This window comes from Otolemur garnettii, unplaced genomic scaffold (assembly GCF_000181295.1).
Source record: "Otolemur garnettii isolate 467f Iridium unplaced genomic scaffold, OtoGar3 scaffold00079, whole genome shotgun sequence".
Taxonomy (NCBI): Eukaryota; Metazoa; Chordata; class Mammalia; order Primates; family Galagidae; genus Otolemur; species Otolemur garnettii.
The window spans coordinates 2003209-2024435 of NW_003852474.1; the positions used below are offsets into that span (position 1 = coordinate 2003209).

General features: G+C 43.5%; 1 pseudogene; it reads left to right on the forward strand.

Moving 5' to 3' along the window:
• The first annotated feature begins 1495 nt into the window (after positions 1–1495).
• LOC100955348 overlaps positions 1496–21227 on the forward strand; it is a 40665-nt pseudogene continuing 20933 nt past the window's right edge.

Genomic DNA, 21227 nt, shown 5'->3' on the forward strand with positions numbered 1-21227 from the left:
TTAAAGCCTCCCAAGCTATGCTGTGCAGACAAACTCCTCACCCCAGCTCCCTCCTCAGGAAAAGGGAGGATGTAAAGCCTGTTAATTGATATTATCAACTCCATACCAAATGAGAATGGCAAAATTTTTAGAATGATGAAATAGCCATTTCCAGGGTTACTGTTTTGTAGAATTGCTACATTCATTCCTAGACGTCACTTGTCTTTCGGTAAACTTTGTGGGTTCAGTTCTCCGAATTCGGCCCCAGGGAGATAAACAATAGGCATAGAAAGAGGGAACAGAGGAGCTTCAGTTAAGCAGTCCCCCAAATGACTTTTTAGCTTTTTCATTCCTTGCCTGAAACCCGGGCTGGGAACCCTTCCTTGGGTGTCTTGTTCGCTGGCCCTCCCCCTCCTAAGGAACTCAGAATGCTGGAGGGTTGGGATTAGTCAGCATTCTGTATGATCAGGCTGTTTTTCTGAGGGTGAGATTGCAGCTTGGAACAACCGGCTTAGAGAATAATTCAGCTTGCTGGGGAGGAGGCGAGGGAATTTGGAAAGGAAAGACAATGCTCAGGCCCAATTAGAGCCTGTGTTGGGAGGAGATCTGAACCCGAGGGCAGAACTGGGGAGCTGGGCTCTGGTGTCCAGAGGGTCACTCAACAAGATTATGGGAGGAAGAAAGTTTCCATGAGTGGATGGCAGAAAACCACCATCTTTTCTCTATGATGAGCTCCGGTGAGATAGAGCTGAGGTACAACATCAGCAAATAAATAAATGCAGCCAACCCCAAAGCTTGTTAACTTCAAACTATAGGCAGTACAATGGAACAATGGAAAGTGTTATTGGAAGCCAAAAAACAAAACCCAAAATCCAATTGACCAAACAGGGAAACCAAACCAACCCAAACCAAAACAAAACAAAATGGAAAAACCAGAGCAAAAACTCAAGGGAGAGAAAAATATGGGACAGAATTTGATCAGTAAATAAGCACTGGGTGGCAACCTGTGTGTCATCAAAACCTCGGTTACAGAGTGACCCAAACTGGATGGCAAACAAGTTTACCTCCCCTGCTGTGGGCAAAAGTCCCAGGTGTGGTGAGGGTGGGGTGGCCGGCTTCAGCCAAATACTTGTTATTGCACAGAGTTAGTGTAGAAGGTGTACTGCACTGGTACACAACTGAAATTCCATCACAAGCAAATGCACATGCCCCACAAAACAAACAAAACAACAATAACAAAAAAACTTTAAGAAAAAAATGTAATAGAAATTAAAACTAAAGAGCAGTGTCAAGAAGTTGGCTCTGTTAACCTAGAGATGCTTATCCTATAATTGTCTTAAGGATCTTAGTACAATTTTAATGTTCAAAGAAATTATTTTGCACATTTATATGTTTACACATCACAACTAATTCACAAGTATTTGCCCCAAGATGTCTGACATTGTGCTTTGCATGGGGAGAATATCATATCTTTCTTTGTCCTTGGAAATGGGGCAATAAAGACAATGGTCGAGCCATGGCTCCTACTTTAGAAGATGTTACAGGTAACTTTGTTTCCATGTATGCTTAAGTCACTGGTGCCAGACAAACTCTTCCATCATAAATAACTAGAAAACCAGACACAATATGGGAGAAAATTGTTTCCAGACAGTGGACACCAACCAGCATGAGACTGTGCTCCCCAAGAGAAAGGGATAACTGAGGAGGCACAACCAACCTCCCTGGTTTTCTGCTTGGAGACATTTCTTCAAACTGTGGACCAGGGAGAGGGACCTATGAACCAGGGAGCTAGCCCCCGGATATGAGGAGGACAAAGTAGCTAGGGTTTTCAGAACAGAGAACTGGAGAGCAGGGAGTACAAATTCAAAGAGCTCAACTGAATCTTTTGCTAAGTAGTAAGGGTGCACATAAAAGGTGCTGTGCAGAGAGTGGAGTTATAAACTGAAAAACTCCCAGACTTTGCACCGAGCTTAGAGACATTTTCTCTTTGACCAGCCAAAATGGAGAGGGATCACAGAACACTTGGGATACTCCACAGTGACCAAAGATTGGTCATGTCAGTTAGTAAGACTAAACAAAACCCTGGCATGCAGGCCACTCTAGACCCACAGTAACAACACTGAAAAACAATCTCCTCTTTTGAGGATTATTTTATCAAGCTGAACTATGGGTAACTTAACTACTTGCCAAAGCAGAATTCAATACTCTTTAAAGGAAGACAACAAAATACAGACGCTCAATAACACAGATGAACAAAGCTGATATAATTCATTCCCAGCAGACTTATACTATAAGAAATATCAAAAGAAGTTCTTTCGAATCACTTACAAAAAAGTGATTCCAGAGGTAAACTCAGCTCATTAAAAAGGAATGGAAAACACCAGAAAAGGTAGATATGTGAGCAAATATATTATTTTCTCTCTTTTTAAAACTTTCTCAAAAGAAAACGCTCAGAAAATAACAAAATGTGGGGCTTATATGTAGAAGAAAATTGTTTGACAAACTTAGTCAAAAATGGGGGGGGGGCGGTGCCTGTGGTTCAAAGGAGTAGGGCATTAGCCCCATATGCCAGAGGTGGTGGGTTCAAACCCAGCCTCAGCCAAAAAAAAAAGTGGGGGTGGGAGTGATGAAGTGTATTGTTGTATGTATGTGTGTGTGTATGTATATAAATTATTTTCATCTAAGGTGCCACAGTAATTTAATTGGGGAAAGAATAGTTTTTTCAACAAATGGTTTCACAACAGTCAGTTCATGAGGGACAAAATCAGCATACAAAGTTGCCTCAAATTGAATAACAGTGCTAAATGGAAAGCAATATGTTTAAATTATCTTAGAATAAAAGGAAGAGAAAATACTTCAGGACTTTTGGGTAAGAAAAACGGATATATTGGAAATAAACTAATACAGTGAACCCATGCATAAAGGTAAAGGACCAGGCTGAGGAATGCTCCAGAAATGCAGTACAAACAGATAAAGAAATAGAAAGTCTGGTGGAAAATTGCTTCGGTTATGTTTTGAATTGTCTGGACAGGAAGGGATGAGACTGGGCCTCATAGTGATATCCAGGTGAGTGAGAGATAAAGTTGTGTAGGGTGTTGTGGGTAGAGATAGAGAGAGGGGAACACAATTCAAGACATTTAGAAGGTAGAATGGATAAAACTTGGTGATTGGTTGTAAGAAATAAGACAGGAAAGAGCAAGATGGTGTCTGGGTTTCTGGCATAGAGCCTGGGGAGATGGCACCACAGGAGGAGATAAAAGTCCAGGTAGACATGATGGAGGTGATGGGGTGTGGCTTGAACACATCGATTCTGCCAGGCTGGGGATACCCAAGTAGAGTTGCCTGGAGGCAGTTGGGTATCTACTAGTGGGTGCTCAGAGAAAGATGAGGCTGCAGGTGATTTGGGGAGCTCAGATCACAAGGATCTCTGATTCTCCATACATGTTCACCCTGGGAGATGGTATGGGTACCTGGAATAGAACCCAGAGAAGCCCCGACATTTATGCAAACATCAAAAGAGAAACCTAGAAATGAGGTGGAGACATTTAGATACCCCTGGGAAGGATGATCATTAAGTTATGACCTGTTCAGTGTCAAGGTGTCCATCATACTTTCTTTTCCTAAGAGGAGAAAGGATGAACACCTTACTTACTAAAATGAAGAGATGAATGAAAGAATGGAGTGGGGAGGATCTGAGAGACAAATTCCAGCCACAGCCTCGCCCTGCCCAGGATCAGCAGTTGTAATTCAGCACCATAGCAAGAAGACAACATGCCGGTAAATGTGCTAACTCCAGGATAAGCCACATTCCTCACTTGTTGGCATATTTGGCGTCCACAATGGCTAAGTCGTGTTGACAAGATGATCTGGCAAGAGCAGGGATGGCTTCATTGTGCATATGAGAAGGCAGGAGATGGGGGGCAATGAAAGGACTCAGAGAGCTCTATGTGCCCATTATGTACAAGGCATTCAAACACATATCTCTGATTCATTTTCCTTCATAGTTTTGTAGAATAAGCACGATTATCCTTGTTTGACCTGAGGCCCAGGGTCTGACAGTATAAAAATTACCGCTAGGTCTTCCAACCTCAAGCCAAGTTTTTCTACTATTGCATAAAAAATTGTACTTTCAAATGGTTTAATTCTAAATTTAAAGTAGTTTTGAACCCATTCTGAATTACATTAAACCTTCCTGAAGGTTTTGGAAAGAAATTGTACAAGGAAAATATAAATGGGGAGAGATGAATAAATTAGGTATGGGGGCTTACATCACTCTCCCCAGCAATGAGAAGTCACACTGAGAGCTCAGTGAAGTCTCAGGGGGCATTCCCCCCTCAGAAGAGCTGCAGCCTCCTGAAAGGTCAGATCACCACCTCTGGCACCCCTCCAGCACCAGGGAAATGTCAGGCTGCTGCTGTCACTGCAATTAATCATCATTGTAGTTTTTGCAGGAAGAACACACAGGACCTCAGAGCAACCAATATGCACCTCTCAAACAGTCCCCAACCCATCTTCAGCAGTTAGTACAGAATCCTGGCCAGAGCGGTGTTTGTTCTTGAAGACTCATTTGACAGAAAATGACATGTAAGTTTACCAAGGGTTTCTGAGAAATAGTGATGAGGGAGAGCACAAACTGCAGATGGTAATTAAATGCCAGCCCCTGGGATCTCCCCAAATGATGAAGGGGAAGAAGTGATTTCATAGTACGGACCTGGATTCCATTTATAATCTCCCTTACTATGTATTTATGATCACTGTTGCCATAACCACCTTTCATCACCTCATTTCCACCTCACTGGATTTTTGTACAATAGGGTTTGTCCTGACTGCCCTCTCTTCTCACTCTGCTTTCTCAACCTTGAGTGACAACCTGCTGATCTCACATATTCATACTTTTTAAAGTGCCCAATATCCATGAATCTCCCCTCCATCTCTGTATCTAAGGGACAGACTGTTTTCAGATCAGTGTCTTGGATCAAGCTTAGAAGGCTCAGCCTGGACAGAGGAGATTCTGCAGCTGCTACAACTTCCGGAATCACAAAAGTTAAAAAAGAATTCAGAAGGTTTCCCTTATAGCTTATCAGGGTAGAAGTTCTCAGGCCAGTACTCTACAACAGTGATTTTCAAGCAGTGAGCTGTGAAAGGATATTAGGTGTGCCACAAAAAATTTTAAAGATTACTAATTAAGTTATTTTTGAAAGTTCAAAGCACAATAAATACATCCTTTTTTTTTTTTTACTCTTCCTTTTGATCGACATAATTTAAATGTGTTGCAGAAGTTTAACTATAGGCTCAAGTGTGACATGAGATAAAAAAAGGTTGAAAAATACTGTTCTAGAAAATAAAAGGTGGTAAGAAAGGCAGAGTAGAGAAGGCAGGACTGAATGTCAAATATTAAAGAATTTGTATTCCAGCTGCCTCCATCTGGCTGGCTGTGTGTGGACATGTGTCACAAGCCTTGTGCCATCACACACAATGAGCCCTTGTCCCCTGGCCCCCGGTCTCTTCTGGCCCACTCTGTGGACAGTTGTCCTCTTACCAAATCTATCTTGTTAGACTTCCCTCATTTCCACAGGAGAACCAACTCCCTGGCCTCTGTCCCAAGGAGTCCACCAGCGATCAAGGCTGATAACAGAGGATATGTCTTCCAGAGTTTATGATCATTTGAAGTTAGTTAATTCAAATATTTAGATTAATATTTTAAGTCTATGATTTAATTAAAGGGAAAAAAGGGCTGGAATCTGAGGGAAGCCAGTAAGTAACACTCCTCTCCTTGTTGGGGATTGAGACCACGTGAGAGAGAAATGCAGGAGGCAGACACCTGGAGATCAAAACACCATCCTCATTACAGACAAAGGTGAGGTTAGAGAAGAGGGTGGATGTGGCCACCAGGGAACTTGCTTTGTCCTGAATCCCTAGATGGGCGTCACCACCCCCATCATGGCAATGCTGAGACCACAGGGGTGCCTCACTCCTGACTGGAGCAGTTTTCTCCTTCCTGGGAGAGAGCAGGCTGTGGGCCAGCAGATCAGGAAGAGTAGAGGAGAGGAGGGTGCTTACAGATACTTATGGAGGTATACCAAGAAGTAACCAAATAAAGCTTCATGACTGAGTCTGGGTGACACCACCAAAGAGATGTTGAACAACTCTAGGTTCAGGTTTATAAAAATACCAGCCATCTAAGAAATACCCTTAACTTTGGAAGAAATAAAAAGAAGTGCCCTTGGGACAGTGAAAACCTGGAATGGGTAGAAATATGGTCAAGTGGAAGATGAAGGATACCCTAACCAAGTCAGAGAAAGCAGCCCAAGGGGCTGGGCAGCCAGTTCTGAGAAAGGAGAGGCCAATGGCTGCCTCCCAACAGGTGAAGATGTCTGGAGGACTGCTGAGGCTAGAAGTGTGATTGAGGGGAGAAGGGGACAAGGACGCAGATTTCAATTTAGTGCATGGAGTAAGATCACTGGAAAATTAATAAGCTTCCTATTCCAGAAAAAGATTGAGTTGAGACCAGGTGCCCACGCTCAGGAATGCCGTGAAAGCTACTCTTTCTTGAACCATGGGCGTGGTTGGACCAGATTAGCACTCATAGGCCTTGGGACCTGTTTACATTCTTAAAAATTATCAAGTCCAGGTATGGTGGCTCATGCCTGTAATCCTAGCAGTTTGGGAGGCTGAGGCAGGAGGATCACTTAAGTTCAGGAGTTTGAGACCAGCTTTAGCAAGAGCAAGATGCCATCTCTATTAAAAACAGAAAAATTAGCCAAGCATTATGGTGGATGCCTGTAGTCCCATCTTCTCAGGAGGCTGAGAAAGGAGGATCACTTGAGCCCAGGAGTTTGAGGTTTCTATGAGCTAGGCTGACACCACTGCACTCTAGCCTGGGGCAATAGAGTGAGACTCTGTCTAAAAAAAATCAAAAAATTAAGAAACCTGAACAATCTTTTGTATCTATCAATATTTACCAAAATTAATTTTATTGAAATTAAAACTGAGATACTAGTAAAGAGTTTGTTAGTTCACTTAAAACAATAAATTTTCTTGAATATGTGACCTAATGGAAGATAACTGGACTCTCATATCCCCGTCTGGGTTGCATGTGTGGTGATAATGTGGCTGAATGTGGCTCTGGCTGAAGTACTTGAAAAAAATCCAGCTTCGCTGGAGGTAGTCAGAATAGAGAAGAATATTTTAGACTGTCTTTTTCAGGGAATTATGGATATTTTTCTTTGATACTATATCAAAGCTCAAAAGTAGTAGTTTCTAGAAGGTGAGTTGCAATGAACAATTTCAGATTATAATGATAACTTTTCATATGTCTTATTAAAATTCATTGATCTAAGGTCTCACACTTAGATCTTTTACTCATTCATGATTTGATAGCATCATGTTTGGAATTATTGTCACAATGGAAATTTGGTGGACATGAAAGAACTGAGCATATGGGAGCCATTGCCCTTGAAGCTACAGACATATAAGACAGCAGTAGAGACAGCAGTTCTGCTACTACAGATTGATGACATCGTCTCAGACCACAGAAAGAAGGGCAATGACCAGAGCTGGCAAGGCAGGGCTCCTGATGCTGGCCAGGAGTGAGTGCTGGGCAAAGTAACTTCAACGCACAAACCCAGCAAAGTCTCCCCCTTTCCTGAGCCAGAGTGCTAGGAACACTGTGGACGTCTTTGTTCGGAAGGGATCAGGTTGAGGGACAGTCCTCAGTTCCTTTCAGTCCCAGCTCAGTTTGCAAAAGCACTGACATGTAATTCTTCTCTATTGTAAGGTTTCCATTTAGTTTGCTTCTGATGATTAAATCTAAGTCATTTGAAAAAAACTGTGATGAGTGATGGTTTTTCACATCCCTGCAGGGGACTGAAGACCCTTCTTGGAGGACCAATGCACTAGACAGCCCTCTCAACTTTAACTGCTAAGACCCTATGCAAGACCTCCATGGTGGCTCAGGTGCAAGAGAGGCAAAGCCAAGCTCAGATGTATTGCAAGGAAGAGAAACCCACTCAAAGTAGCTCAAGCACTGTGACAGTTTTGGGGACCCCAACCCAGGCTGGGGGCCAATAAAGGAGATGGCACTGAAGAAAGAAGACTTCACACCAACTTAATACATAAGTTAGATGCATTAAGAAGCCTGGAGAGGCATACATTGTCTCACGCACCGAGTGGCAGACTGAAACAAGGCAATAGCACTCCAATTCCTCAGAAACATTTTATTGATCTCTAAGACAAAACATTTGTGAAAAAATTACAAAGGTGTCAAAATTCAAAAATAAGAAAAAAGAATCCTAAGCCCCCAGATTGGGTAAAAGAGCAACAACAGGGTAATCAGGGACATAGAGTAATAAGTTGTCAACAATGGCCTGATAACTCATTCAGAAAGGGAGAGAGGAAAGCAAGTTTCATCTCTGCAGGGCAGACAACCAGCTTCCCTAATCTAGCTACTGACTAGGAGTTCAAAGGTCTTAGCTTGCCCACCTGCTGATTCTCCATCCAAGGATGGTTTGATGACATTATCCTGTCTGGGCTGTCTCTGTACTTCTTTCATCTTCAGTGTTTTTGATAAGGAGCCACAAGGATGGCCCACCTTCATTTTTTATCCTGCATGGGAAGGAATGTGGAGAGATCAGCCTATCTACTTCCCACAAAGCAGAGTGTAAGTTAGCTACATCTGATTCGAGGAAAGCACTTAGAAATTCAGACACGAGCTACAGTCAGACCATGCCTAGAATCAGACTTTGAGGAGTGATGCTACTCCTTCCCTATTCTTGAATGGAGTCTTGTGGCTGCTCTTCTCTGCCCACATTTTACTCTCCTGAACCTCTCGTAGCAGAATGGTGGCTTTTCCACCCTGCCATAGCACTGACATAAAGGTGGCTTTGGTTCACATATGAGCTGAGTCCAGCTTCGATTCTAGAGGACCTCAGGCCACCCAGCTATCTTCTCTCAATGTCTCAAGCTTGTGGTCCCAGGCTCCTGAGAGAACATCTCTGATTTGTAGCTGGGTTACTGTCAACCCCTTGTCCTTATAGCTGTGGCCAGGGTGCACTGGGAACACCAAGTAGAAGCATATCTCCAAAATAGGCAATGCAGAATGTGTATTCTCTATGAGCCCTTTGTATTGTGTGTAAAACAAAATAAAAGATTAAAATACAGGAACACAGAGATGGCAATGAGAAGTGACATGTCACAGCAGAGATAGAAGAGAGGAAACCTAAAGGTGCTGTCCATGGCAGTTTTGTGTTATTTAATATTTAGTGATGGCAACAATACTAGCTGCTGTTTATTCAAAATCTCTTATGACAGGCATTACACTTGGAATAGATTTTCCTCATTAAAGGTGGAAAATGTCTCTAAAGGGTAGGCTCTGTTTTTATCATGAGTTTAGCATAACGGTTAAGAGTATGGGCCTTGGCGCTCAACCATTGATGTTTGTGTAGTTGGATGACTTTTGGCAAGTTCTTTAATGTCTCACGCCTCGTCTGTGTCAGTATTTTTTTTGGAGGGAAATGGCCTCCAATGGAAAGAAGAGGGGGTGAGTGGATGGGTGGCAGGGTCAGGTGAAGTGATAGAGAGGCCATGCTCTCTATAGAAATAGCTCGCTGGGGTAGCTCAGGGTCCACTTAGGCCCTGGGGCATCACACCCTGGCCCTGCCATTTCCCAGTGGCTTGACTTTGGGCAAGTGTCTGAAAATTCTGTTTCCTCATCCACAAAATGAGGGAAACTGGCCTTCCTCACAGGGTGGCTGAGGGATCACATGAAGCCCAAGGTGTTAAGTCAGTTACACATATATGTGGGGTGCTGGTTGGGGTGGCCCTGGGATTGGAGCTTCCTATTATCACATGGAGGTAGCAGACACAGCAGGGCTGGGCTAGTCCAGTCCCCGAAGCACATGGGACTCCTGAACATGTCCTTCCCTCTCACTCTTCTTCCCCAGCCCATAGAGCTGGCTGTTTCTCTCCATGACATTCTCTGACAAGTCCTCTTTCAAATGGCATTGAATAGCACAGAGTCTATGCAACACTGTTATTTAAACATAAATGCTGCCTAAATACAAACTCTAACTGAAGGAACTTTGTGACTTCCCTTTTCACAGAGAATGTGTAAAACACTACTTCACTGGTCCTCTGAGAAGAGCCACAGCTGGGCACAGGGCTGCCCTGGAGCCTGCATTTGCCCCAACCCCAAGAAGCCCTTGTTGCCTTTTTTACTCTTCAGATAGTTCACTAAGGGCCCAGATCCTGCCAACTCTTACCAGGCCGAGTCCCCACAATCAGACAAAAAGCCACCCATCTGCAAGGTGGGGGATCCCCGGTAATTCAGCCACTGCCTCCAGCAGTCTGTTACTCTGCTTTGCAGAACAGGGCTAGCCCTGTCAGTGTGTGACTCACTGTCCCCCTTAGGAAGCCTGTATGTTGTCATTTTGCCTTCGAGGTCAGTTTTCTTGCTGGCTTCTGTCCCAGTGCCCGGCCTACAGAGAAGACCATGTCCGACCCATGAGTTGCCCCCTACTCAGCTCCTTCAGTAGAGTCAGGCTCCTGAATTGAGGAAGCCAGGATACACAGTGGCTGGCAGGTGAGGGAACATGTTTAAAACAGTTGGCTTCAAAAGGCTTGACTAATCATGTCTTCCGAAGGGTAGTTTTTGTCCAGCTTTCTGCTTCCAGGCCAAATCCTTTTCTAAATGTTTCTAAAAGCCTTCCAGGGCCCTGACTGGGGAGAGAGGTGGCTGGAACTTCAGAGAGCCTGGTTCCCTGGGGATGGTGATAGGAAGTAGACATCCTGGCAATTTCTGAGCAGCAATGATTCAATTCTTCCCCACAGAGAGAGTGATAGAGAGCAGTTTAGGAGAAGGAGGCTCCGGAATTAATTCCTTGCAGGTGTCAAGCAGAAAGTCAGTCATCATTCTCAGCAAAGGATATGGACTTTGAGGACAGGGTGAGCCAGCAGAGGAAGGCCCTTGACAAGACATGAGATAGAGCCTTAGACTCTGGGTTTGAGTCCTGGGTCACCCATGTAGAGTAATGCACAGTGGCCCAAACTGCTGCTTTGTAAAATGGACCCACAACTGATGCCTTTCCTGTTTGTTTAATAGGATTGGGAGGAGAAAGTGAGTGACAGGAAAACATGTTGGAAATCCCTAGACATGAGTTCTGATTGCTCCCAAAGCCTCTTGCTCCTTTTTCAGTGTGTGGTTGATATGTGTGTGTGTGTGTGTGTGTGTGTGAAAGAGAAAAAGAGAGAGAAGCAACAGAAGTGATTCCTGATGATGCTCTTAATTTAGTGAAGAACCCTCCAATGTTCAGACACAGCACTGCACTTCTCATTATTGGGGTGACTTTCAGTTTGCATCAACAATGTCAATTCGTATCTATCCAGACATCATTTGAGGGCCCTTTCTTCCCCTCGACTTCTCTGTTCCATTGCCTTGAAGCCCTTGGTTCCCAGCCTGGATCATTCAGGTTCTCCTGAGGACTCCTGCTAATGTCCAAGGCACTTGTGGGTCCTTAAAATGTCTTAAAAGCTTTGACTTCCGTGATGCCGATTTCTTTACCCCAACACGAAACTCAGCTCCTTCACCAGTTTTCTATTAAAAATGTAATAGAAACTCCCACCAAGAGTTTCATAATTCAGGAGTCTTTGTGGAAGAAGGAAGCTCTCTCGTACCTCATCACAGTTTTCATGCTGCTGAACCCTTGACCTCTTGGACCTTCTTTCTCCTGTCTTTTATTTGAATTCCTCTCAAGAAGCAGAATATGTCCTTGTACAAAATATATCCCTCTCCTTATTTCCTACCTAAGGGATGAGGATTCAGCCTCATGGTGTTCATGGCATGGAGGGTGGAGGCTCACTCTGAATCCCAGATGCATTCATCAAAGCACATACTTCAAGTGCATCCTTAGATTTCAGATGCAATTCAGAGAAATTCCACTAAACAAGAATTTTCTTAACCTCAGTATAAACACTAGCTATATTCATCCATTCAATTTTAAATAAACTTCATATTCTGGAATGCTTTCAGATGTACAGGAAGTTGCAAAACTATCATAGAGTTCCCACAGTCCCATACCCAGTTAGTTTCTCCTATTGTTACTATCTTGTTAATAATAACATCCACAATATTATTGTGATACCTTTGTCACAATTAATGAACTATCATTCACTGCATTTTTTGGCCAACTAAGTTCATTGTTTTATTCAGATTTTCTTAGTTATTACTTAATGCCTTTCTTCGTTCCGGGATCCCACCCAGTAGACCACATTATATCAAGTCATCATGTCTCCATAGCTCCTCTTAGCTCTCTGACAGTTTCTCTGACTTCACTTGTTTTGGGTGATCTCTTCAGTTTTAAGGAGTGCTGGTCAAGTGTTTTGTAGAAGACCCTTCAATTTAGCTTTGTCTGGAGTGTTTCTGATGATTAGACAGGGGTTTGGGTTTGGGAGTGGAAGATCACAGATAAAGGGCCATGATCATTACATTCTGTCCAGGGTCCATACCATCAACATGACTTGTCACCGCTGGCAATGACCTTGATCACTTGATGGAGGCATTGTTTGTCAAGTATCTCCACTGCAAAGAGGTGCTCTCCAGCCTCATCCCAACTTTCTCCACACTGTAGTCTTTGGAAGGTAGTCACCAAGTACAGCCCACACTGAAGGGTGGAGAGTAATGTTCTACCTCTTTAAGAAGCAAGAACACCCATAAATTATTTGTAATTCTGGACAGAAGATTTGTCAGCTCTCCCCTGTTTGTTTAGTTATCTAATTGCTTATTTATATAAGTAAAGACACATGGATATTATTTTATACTTTGGGTTATACTGAATATGACATTCTTAATTTTGTTGCTCAAATTGTTCCTTCTTTGGCTATTGGGAGTTCTTTCTCCTGCCACCTTGTCTTTTGAAATAACACTATCATTTTGGTTTTTTGAGTTCTTTCTTATTTTCTGGCATTATAAGATGTTCCAGGTTCATCTCCAGATATATTCTTTGCCTCAGTCCCATTCATCCAAGAGGACCTGGCTCCTTTATTAGAGAGTGGTATTAGAAAACAAAATCAAGGTGCTAAATATGCTTGTTGCTACTAGATCACTGATTCTAGGCCTTCTAAGCTGACAGTGCTTGGAATATATGAGTGTATATTTGCCTGTGTGTGTATACATATCCAGAATTATTTCCATAATTATCCATTTGACTCTCATAGGGCACTACGGTTTCCTTCTAGGGCCTAGAATCTAGGTGTTCCCTGGCTTTTCTGCAAACACCCACTCCAGCAGTGAGAAACATCATCCATCATCTTCTACTAATTCTTTTAATCCAAGTATGCCCATATGGAAGCATCAAAATTTTTAACTCATACCCCAGAAGAAACGACGTTATCAACTAGAGTACAGTACTCACATACGGTTTCTTTTGTCTTTAGCCTTACAGATTCCACTCATTTCCAGAGTTACTAAGGTCAGCCCCCTTTTTCTCCACCTTTTCCAGTGAGGCTGTGCCATACATTTGCAGCATAAGCAGATTCTTTTGTCACAGGCTGGATTCTATTCTAGGATCCTTGACCTCCTAACTGATTTTTTAAAAACCCTGCATACATTAAAATGCACTCTTTGTACTGTGAAATTCAGTGGGTTTGATAAACCATAGTGACATCTCTCCACCACTACAGTGCCATAAAGAATAGTTTCGCAGCCCTGAAACAATCCTATGTTTTCCCCTATTCAACCCTCTTTTTTCTCAAGCCCCCAGTGAACACTAATCTGTTCTCTATCTCTTTAGTTTTTCCCTTACCAAAATATCATGCAATGAACCACATAGTAAGTAGCCTTTCATATTGGCTTCATTCACTTAGCAATACGCATTTAACATCCATCCATGTTGTTGCTTATATTGAAGGTCCATACCTTTTTGTTTTTTAAATGTTACTCCTTTGTATGAATGTGCCACAGACTGTTTATCCACCCACCTATTAAAGGGCATCTTGGTTGCTCCCATGTTTTGCAATTACCAATAAAGCTGCTGTAAACATTTGCACGCTAGCTTTTGTGTGGACATAATGTTTCAGATCAGTTGGGCAAATACCTCAGAATGCAACTGCTAGCTTGTGTGGAGACAGCACACTAAGCTTCGCAGCAACTGTCAGACTGTCTTCCAAAGTGGCTCTGCTATTTTGCTTTCCCATTACCAGTGAATAAGGATTCCTTTAGCGCCACATCCTCACCAGAAATTGTTATTGCCAGTTTTTTTTTTTAATTTTAGCCATTTTAATACAAGGTCAGAAAAGTTCCAAATTCATCTTAGATAAAGTGTCACCTACCTCAATGCTGAATACCACTGTGGTCACCAGGTCACCAAGGGGAGTGCTTCCAAGGTGACCATAGTGATATTCAGCGGTGAGGTACGTAGCACTTTTTCTAGGATAAGTTTGCAAACTTAGTTGTCCAACCTTGTAGGTATGTACTTCTATCCCATTGCTTCCTATTCCATTTTTAAATTCCATGGCCAATTTGGAATATGAAACAACTTTTCACCCGCCCTGGATTTTACACTGTTTATTTATTCTTATTATTATGATGATGATTTTGAGATGGAGTCTTAAGCTGTCACCCTCAGTAGAGGGCTGTGGCGTCACAGCAACCTCAAACTCTTGGGCTTAGGCGATTCTCTTGCCTCAGCCTCCCAACTACCTGGGACTACAGGCACAGCCACAACGCCTGGCTATATTTTTGTTGTAGCTGTTGTTGTTTAGCAGGCCCGGGCCAGGTTCGAACCCACCAGCCTCAGTGTATGTGCCCAAAGCCCTAACCACTGAGCTATGGGCACTGAGCCTATATTTTATTTATTTTATTGTATTATTTATTTATTTGAGACAGAATCTCAAGCTGTCACCCTGGTTAGAGTGCTGTGGTATCATAGCTCACAGCAACCTCCAACTATTGGGCTTAAGTGATCCTCTTGCCTCTGTTTTTCTATTTTTATCTTTATTTAGTAGAGATGGGGTCTTGCTTTTAGCTCAGACTGGTCTTGAACCTGTGAGCTCAAGCTACCCACCCACTTCAGCCTCCCAGAATGCTAGGATTACAGGTGTTAGCCACTGCAGCCACACTTTTTTTTCAAAGATAGGATTTAGGCAAGACCAAAATTCTTGATGAAGGCAAGAGCACTCCATGCTTCAGAGTACCTGTGCATGGGGAATTTGCTGGCATGTAAGCAGCAGGGTCACTTTGTGCAAGACCTGTAGGGGGGTTCTGAATGTAGGTTGGGGGAGGGGTGTATAAAGTGAGCAAAGAATGGAGCAGAACACAAAATCAGCTTTGGTCAGGGCAAAAAACAAGTTTTAAAAAATACTTTAGTAAAGTAATCCTAGTTTTAAAAAAAATGCAACTGAAGAGGCAAAAATCTGTTGCAGGTGGGAATACATTAGGAGGCGATCCCATTTGTTTATGAACAAAGATCCAAAGGTAAAAAGCTCATCGTCCCTCATGAAAGGTTTCCTGCATCTGAGGTAAGTTTTGAAATGCCTTTATACTGAGAGCAGCTGCACAGAAGTGGGGTGGGGGTGGAGGGGTGGGGGTGAGAAGGAATGAGGTGTGGGAAGGGGAAGGTGCAGCCACCAATCCCACCCTAGCCGGCTAGGTGGAGATGCGTCTCCAAGCCTCCCACTGGTGCAGGATCACGTGGCAGGTAGGCCGGGATGGGGGCAGTGGCAGGTGGTGCCTGCGTTTGCACAGTTGGCCCGATGGCTTCTCCAGAAGTCCCATCCTGCAGGCAAGAGCGATTCTATTTCAGGAAGTTCTTCCTGTTTCCCAGCTGCCCTGACTGACTTGGCTCTGTGCTTCCCTCCTCACATTCCAGGCACAGATCTGTTTACACGATCAACCCTGCTTCAGCTCTGAGAGAACTTTATATGCCAGAAAATTAAGTGCAAACTCCCACAGCTCACCAGAGCCTCAGCCTTCTTTCTTGCCCACCCCTCCTCTCCACCTTTCTTCCTCTCTCCCTTTCTTTACTGTTATTGTTAATAAAATCCTTGCACCAGCCACAGAATCCCATTCTGCAGCTTGAACCGAGATCGCAGGTCTCTGGTGAGATATAGCTGTACCCTCTGCTGACCTAGAAAATCTCCCCATTCCCTCGTGTCCATCATGTGTCTATTTTTAAAAGCCAGTAATAACTTCCTGTTCCAAAATTTTCAGTTCCAGTTTTTAAAATTTACCTAAAATGGCATGGATGGATCTCAGAACTATCATGGCGTATGAAAGAATCCAGACACAAAAAAGAACACTGTATGCTGCTATTTCATGTGAAGTTCTAGAACAGGCAAAGCTAAGGGGTAGTGACATAGGTCTGAAGAGCAGTTAAACTTTGGTGGGAGAGGGATAGTGACTGGAAAAACACAAAGGAACATTCTGAATGTATGAAATGTTTTGTATCTTGATCAGGGTTTTGGTTACGTGTGTGTGTGTGTGTGTATGTATGTGTGTGTGTTTGTAAAAAGTCACAAGACACTGCAGCATTCTCAAGCCCCTTTGGAAGCTCCCTGAGGAACTTCCTGCTCTTCCTCACCCTCACTGGCCTTGAGGAGGCCCTGGCCACAGATCCTGACCCCTTTCCACAGTTCTTCCCCTATCAGCTGCAAAGCTAAATCTCTCTCACTGTCTCCAACAGAGCACCTGAACCACCTCTGTGGCCGCATGGTGTCCCTGCAGAACCTGTGCCTTCCGCACCTATCTTCTCTTAACATTTGACCAGGCCAGGAGAGCAGCTTCTCCAGGAAGTCTGGAGCCAGCTGGTGATGTAACTTTTATGACAGGAAATACGTCACTGAGGTGTGAGCAGAAGTGTTGGCCACACATGGTCCTCAAAGCCTTCCTTCCTCTTGGGTGGTAAACTCGGAGGCCTCTTGGAGATGGCAGCTCAAGAGGACAGCAGGAGCCGAGGTGCAAGTCATTCCTTCAAGCAGAACCTCTTCATTTGCCTAGGACAGGACACAGAGAAAAATCATTCATTGTGTTAAGTTAGAGAGATTCAGAAGTTACCTGTGGCCATTTTGGGGCTTTCCAGATAGTACACTAACCAAAGAAATGCTGGCTACTCATGGGACACATATACCTTGGTCTCTCAAACACTGAAAACATATTTTCTTTCATAAAAACATGGTTCCCATGAACATATGTCCGAGGTATCCTGATGGCAGAGGTATTCGGTGTGTGACATGCTGAAAGACAGCCCTTCGGTGCCCAGAGCCCACATACCCTTTCCATTTCCCATGGTCTCTGCTTTTTGGCAAGTGTCTGTGTCAGTCATTTATGACTTAGGGCAATTTTTAAAAATGTGTTGTGATTCCCTGAGTCTTGCGTTTTCAGCCTCATCTCTCTTTAGGTAATTAAAGTACTTGGCTTTGGGGGTTGAGGTCCTCAGGAAGGAATTGAGGGGAAGGAGCTGTTTTGAGGACTACAATGTCTTTCCTGCCTCAAAAATACTCAAGATGACCAATACATGGTAAATCTTGGGTATGAATCCATCACAAAGTATAAAGTAATGAGACCAATTCCCGAACAAATTTTTAGGGAATTTGAGAGTTAGTTTCACCCAGTCTTGCTTCCCTTCCAACATGGGTCTGACGATGGGTGATCCAAGGTCTGACTGAGTCATCTCTCAGTGACAAGGAACTTTTCACACCAAAGTGATCTCTCTCATGACTGGACAGTGATACTCTGGAAATTTCTCCTTTTCTAATTCTCAAACCAAATTCTCTTTAATTTGTTGACCTCATCCTACCACAACAGATTTGAAGTCAATTTACGGCCCATGTTACTATATACTTTTGTTCCTAATTTCAATTCTATTTCATATATTTTTCCAACATTTATTTTCTCTTTACCATAATTTTATTACCTAGAGATTGAAATTTCCTTTTTTCTTATTGTGTCACATGAATCTTTATACATCGATGAATCTTTGTAAATGGGATTATGGCTTTTTAAAATAAAGCAGGTTAAAAGAAAAGGAAAAGAAATAAAATGCCCCCCAGAGCTACACAGAATAAGACAGAACTGATTTCTTCCTGTCAATTGTGTCAGTTATTGAAGGTGGCTGCCCCATCTCCCATTGGACTCCCTATTACTGTGAATTTCTTCCATTCTCTAGCAGATGACATGGCTTCCGGGTTCTTTTCCATCATGGGGTAGAGAAAGGCTTCTCTGGTGGGCCAGTGAGCCCCACTAAAATTCCTGGGGATCTAAGCCCCAACTGGCCTAGTGGGAGGGACCAGCAGCCCTGGTGTTATTTCCTGTGCTTGACACCAGCCTTGCCTGTGACAGCTCCTCCCCCATCTGCTGCCACACGCTTGACACCTTGAAGAAATCGCGTCCACAGCTCAACTTCTGGCTACATAGAAATATTTCCTTTATTATTTTAAAGCAGGTCCTCAAACATTTAAAACCCGTACTTCCTTTTTCACACACCTAGAAATCTCATGCCTTCCTTTAATGGAATTTCAAGTTTCAAAGAGGTGTTTTTCCATTTTTCAAATATAAAATTATAATATTGTCTATACACATATGTGTCCTTCCCTCCCACCTTGCCCAGGTACAGACCTGCTCATGGGGCATGGCCCCCTTTGAGAGTCACATCTTCACCTTTTTGATCAAATACAGCATTGTCATGCTAGGGCATCCACCTTCTCCACCAGGGTGCTAAAGAACTTTTGTTTGCCAGGTGCAGTGGCTCACTCCTGTAATCCTAGCACCCTGGGAGGCCAAGGCAGGTGGATTATTTGAGCTCAGGAGCTCGAGACCTGCCTGCAAGAAAGTGAGACCCCATCTCTACTAAAAAAAAAAAAAAAAAAAAATTGAAAAAACTAGCCAGGCACTGTGGCAGGCACCTGTAGTCCTAGTTACTCAGGAAGCTGAGGCAGGAGGATCACTTGAGCCCAAGAGTTTGAAGTTATTGTGAGCTGTGACACCACAGCACTCTACCCAGGGTGACAAAGGGAGACTCCGTTTCAATAAGAGAAAAAAAGAAAAGAACTTTGGGTTGATTCCAAATGTAAAAACATTCCTAAAGAATAAAGATGTGTGAAGACCAGGAATTACTCCCCAAAATGTGAGGCAGAAGCTGGAGCCAATATCCCAAAAGGAGTTAACTAGAATAAATGTCACAAGGGGATAATGCTCACTGCTTTAAAAAAATAAAAAAGTCTATCACATTATTACTTTCTAGTCACCTCTCTATTCAGGCCTACAGATGAGCTCTGCTCCAGGGCAGAATTTTGCAAGGAAAAGAGGTGACACCTCTGTTAACAAGAAAATACTTTTTCTCTGGTGCCCATGGGAACGTATGCTCAGTATTTCCAATGTGGGAAATTTCAAAGCAATGAATGGTGCTTTATCGCAAGGTTTAAGGCAGGATTTAAAATGGTTTAGATCTAGTTTATAGCCAGAGGTGGTTGAGAAAGAAAGAAAGAAAAAAAGAAGAGAGAGAGAGGAGAGAAGCAGAGAGAGGAAAGGCAGAAACAGAGAGACAGAGGAGAGACAGACATAGAAGGAGAGACAGAGAGAACATAACTAAGCAATTAAGATCTCTCTTACCACAGTGTCTACTGCCCCCAGCCCCAGCCCATATTCCCCAAAAGAGAAAGGAAGCCAATGTCTAGAAACACAGCTGCGGGTGAGAGGCTTAATGAAGCCCTGTTATGAACTCATCTTGGGCTCCGTGAGCCATCTTTCCCCGCAGTCTTGACTCTGCACTCTCACCAAGGCCATGTGCACAGCGCTCCTGAGGGCTCCTAACTCTCCAGTACCACGGCCCTGTAGAGGGTAGGGGGCGAGTGTGGAATGAGGCAAATCAGGGCTCCTTGATACTGCTGGCAAAGGCCAGGGGTCGGTGGGAGAACACAGCTCTTCACATGCTTTTTAAATCTACTTTCTACCTTGCAGAAGAATAGAGAAACTCTTATTTATCCTAGCTGGGAATATATCCAGGCTTCAAGTTTTGGAAAGGAAAAGGGCAAACTCATGTTCATTTAAAATCATAATTATCCCCCTCCCCCCCGACACACACACCTGTTGCCCATTTGGGTTTAGGGGACCCAGTCGCCTGTTTGCATCCCCAGAACTACAGCCGGAATGATTTGAGCTGGATAAAAGAATAACCTAATTTCAGATAAAGAAACAAGAGGCCCTGCCTTGTCATCATTCCTCACGGGACAGAATATATAACAGGTACACTTACTGCCACATCCGGACGGGTTCAGGCAGAAGGTTTCCGAGGATCCTGATGGTGGGTTGTGTTTCTCCCTAGTTTGGTTGCTGAGTCCCGCCAGTTTTGATTTCATCATGAGCAAAAACCTTCCTGACACCAGTTCCCAGGTCTGGGGAGAACACTCGACTTTCCTAGTTTCCTGGCTCCTCTGAGATGGCTGCAAAGAACGAAACGGTCACAGTGAGCCATGTGATAGCAGGAAGCCACAGGAGGCAGAATAAAGGCCCCCAACTATGTCCACATCCCAGCGTCCAGAATCTGTGAATACACTAGGTTACTCATCAAAGGGGCATGAAGGTTGCAGATGGAATTAAGACAGCTGACCAGCTGACCTGGAGCAGCGCACACTGTTGACCAGCTGGTTGGCCTAATGTTGTCTCAAGGGCCTTTGTAAGCAGAAGAGGAAGAACCAGGAAGATGCTGGACTAAGCTTGCCTTTGATGGAGGAAGGGGGCATAGCCAGAGATGCACGTGGCCCAGAGAAGCTGGAAAAGGTGAGGAAGGCACACAGCCTTGTCAACACCTTGATTTCAGATTAACGAGACTCATTTCAGACATCTGGTCTCCAGAGCTGTCAGTCAATAAGTCTGACAGCTTTAAGTTGCTGAGTTTGCAATGAGTCGTTGGAGCAGCGGCAGGAACCTCATGCAGGGCTGTTCCCTTGTCTCTGCCTCCCCTCCACCCCCTGCAGTACCCTTCCTCCTCTCTGTCTCTCCAAGCCCAGACTGAGAATTCCCACCTCTTCCTAAAAAGCTAAAGCTTGTGGAAAACAACATAGACCAAGATCTTCTTGCACGCAGAGAGAGAACATTTTTTAAATAAAATATGAAAGCATAAAGGAATAAATTGATATAGTCAATTACATTAAAGAACTTTTATTTATTAAAAAAAAAAAGACACCTGTATCAGGTTGTTGGTGTTGCCGTATCAAAGCACCACAAACTGGGTGACTCAAGCAACAGATGTTCATTTCCTCAC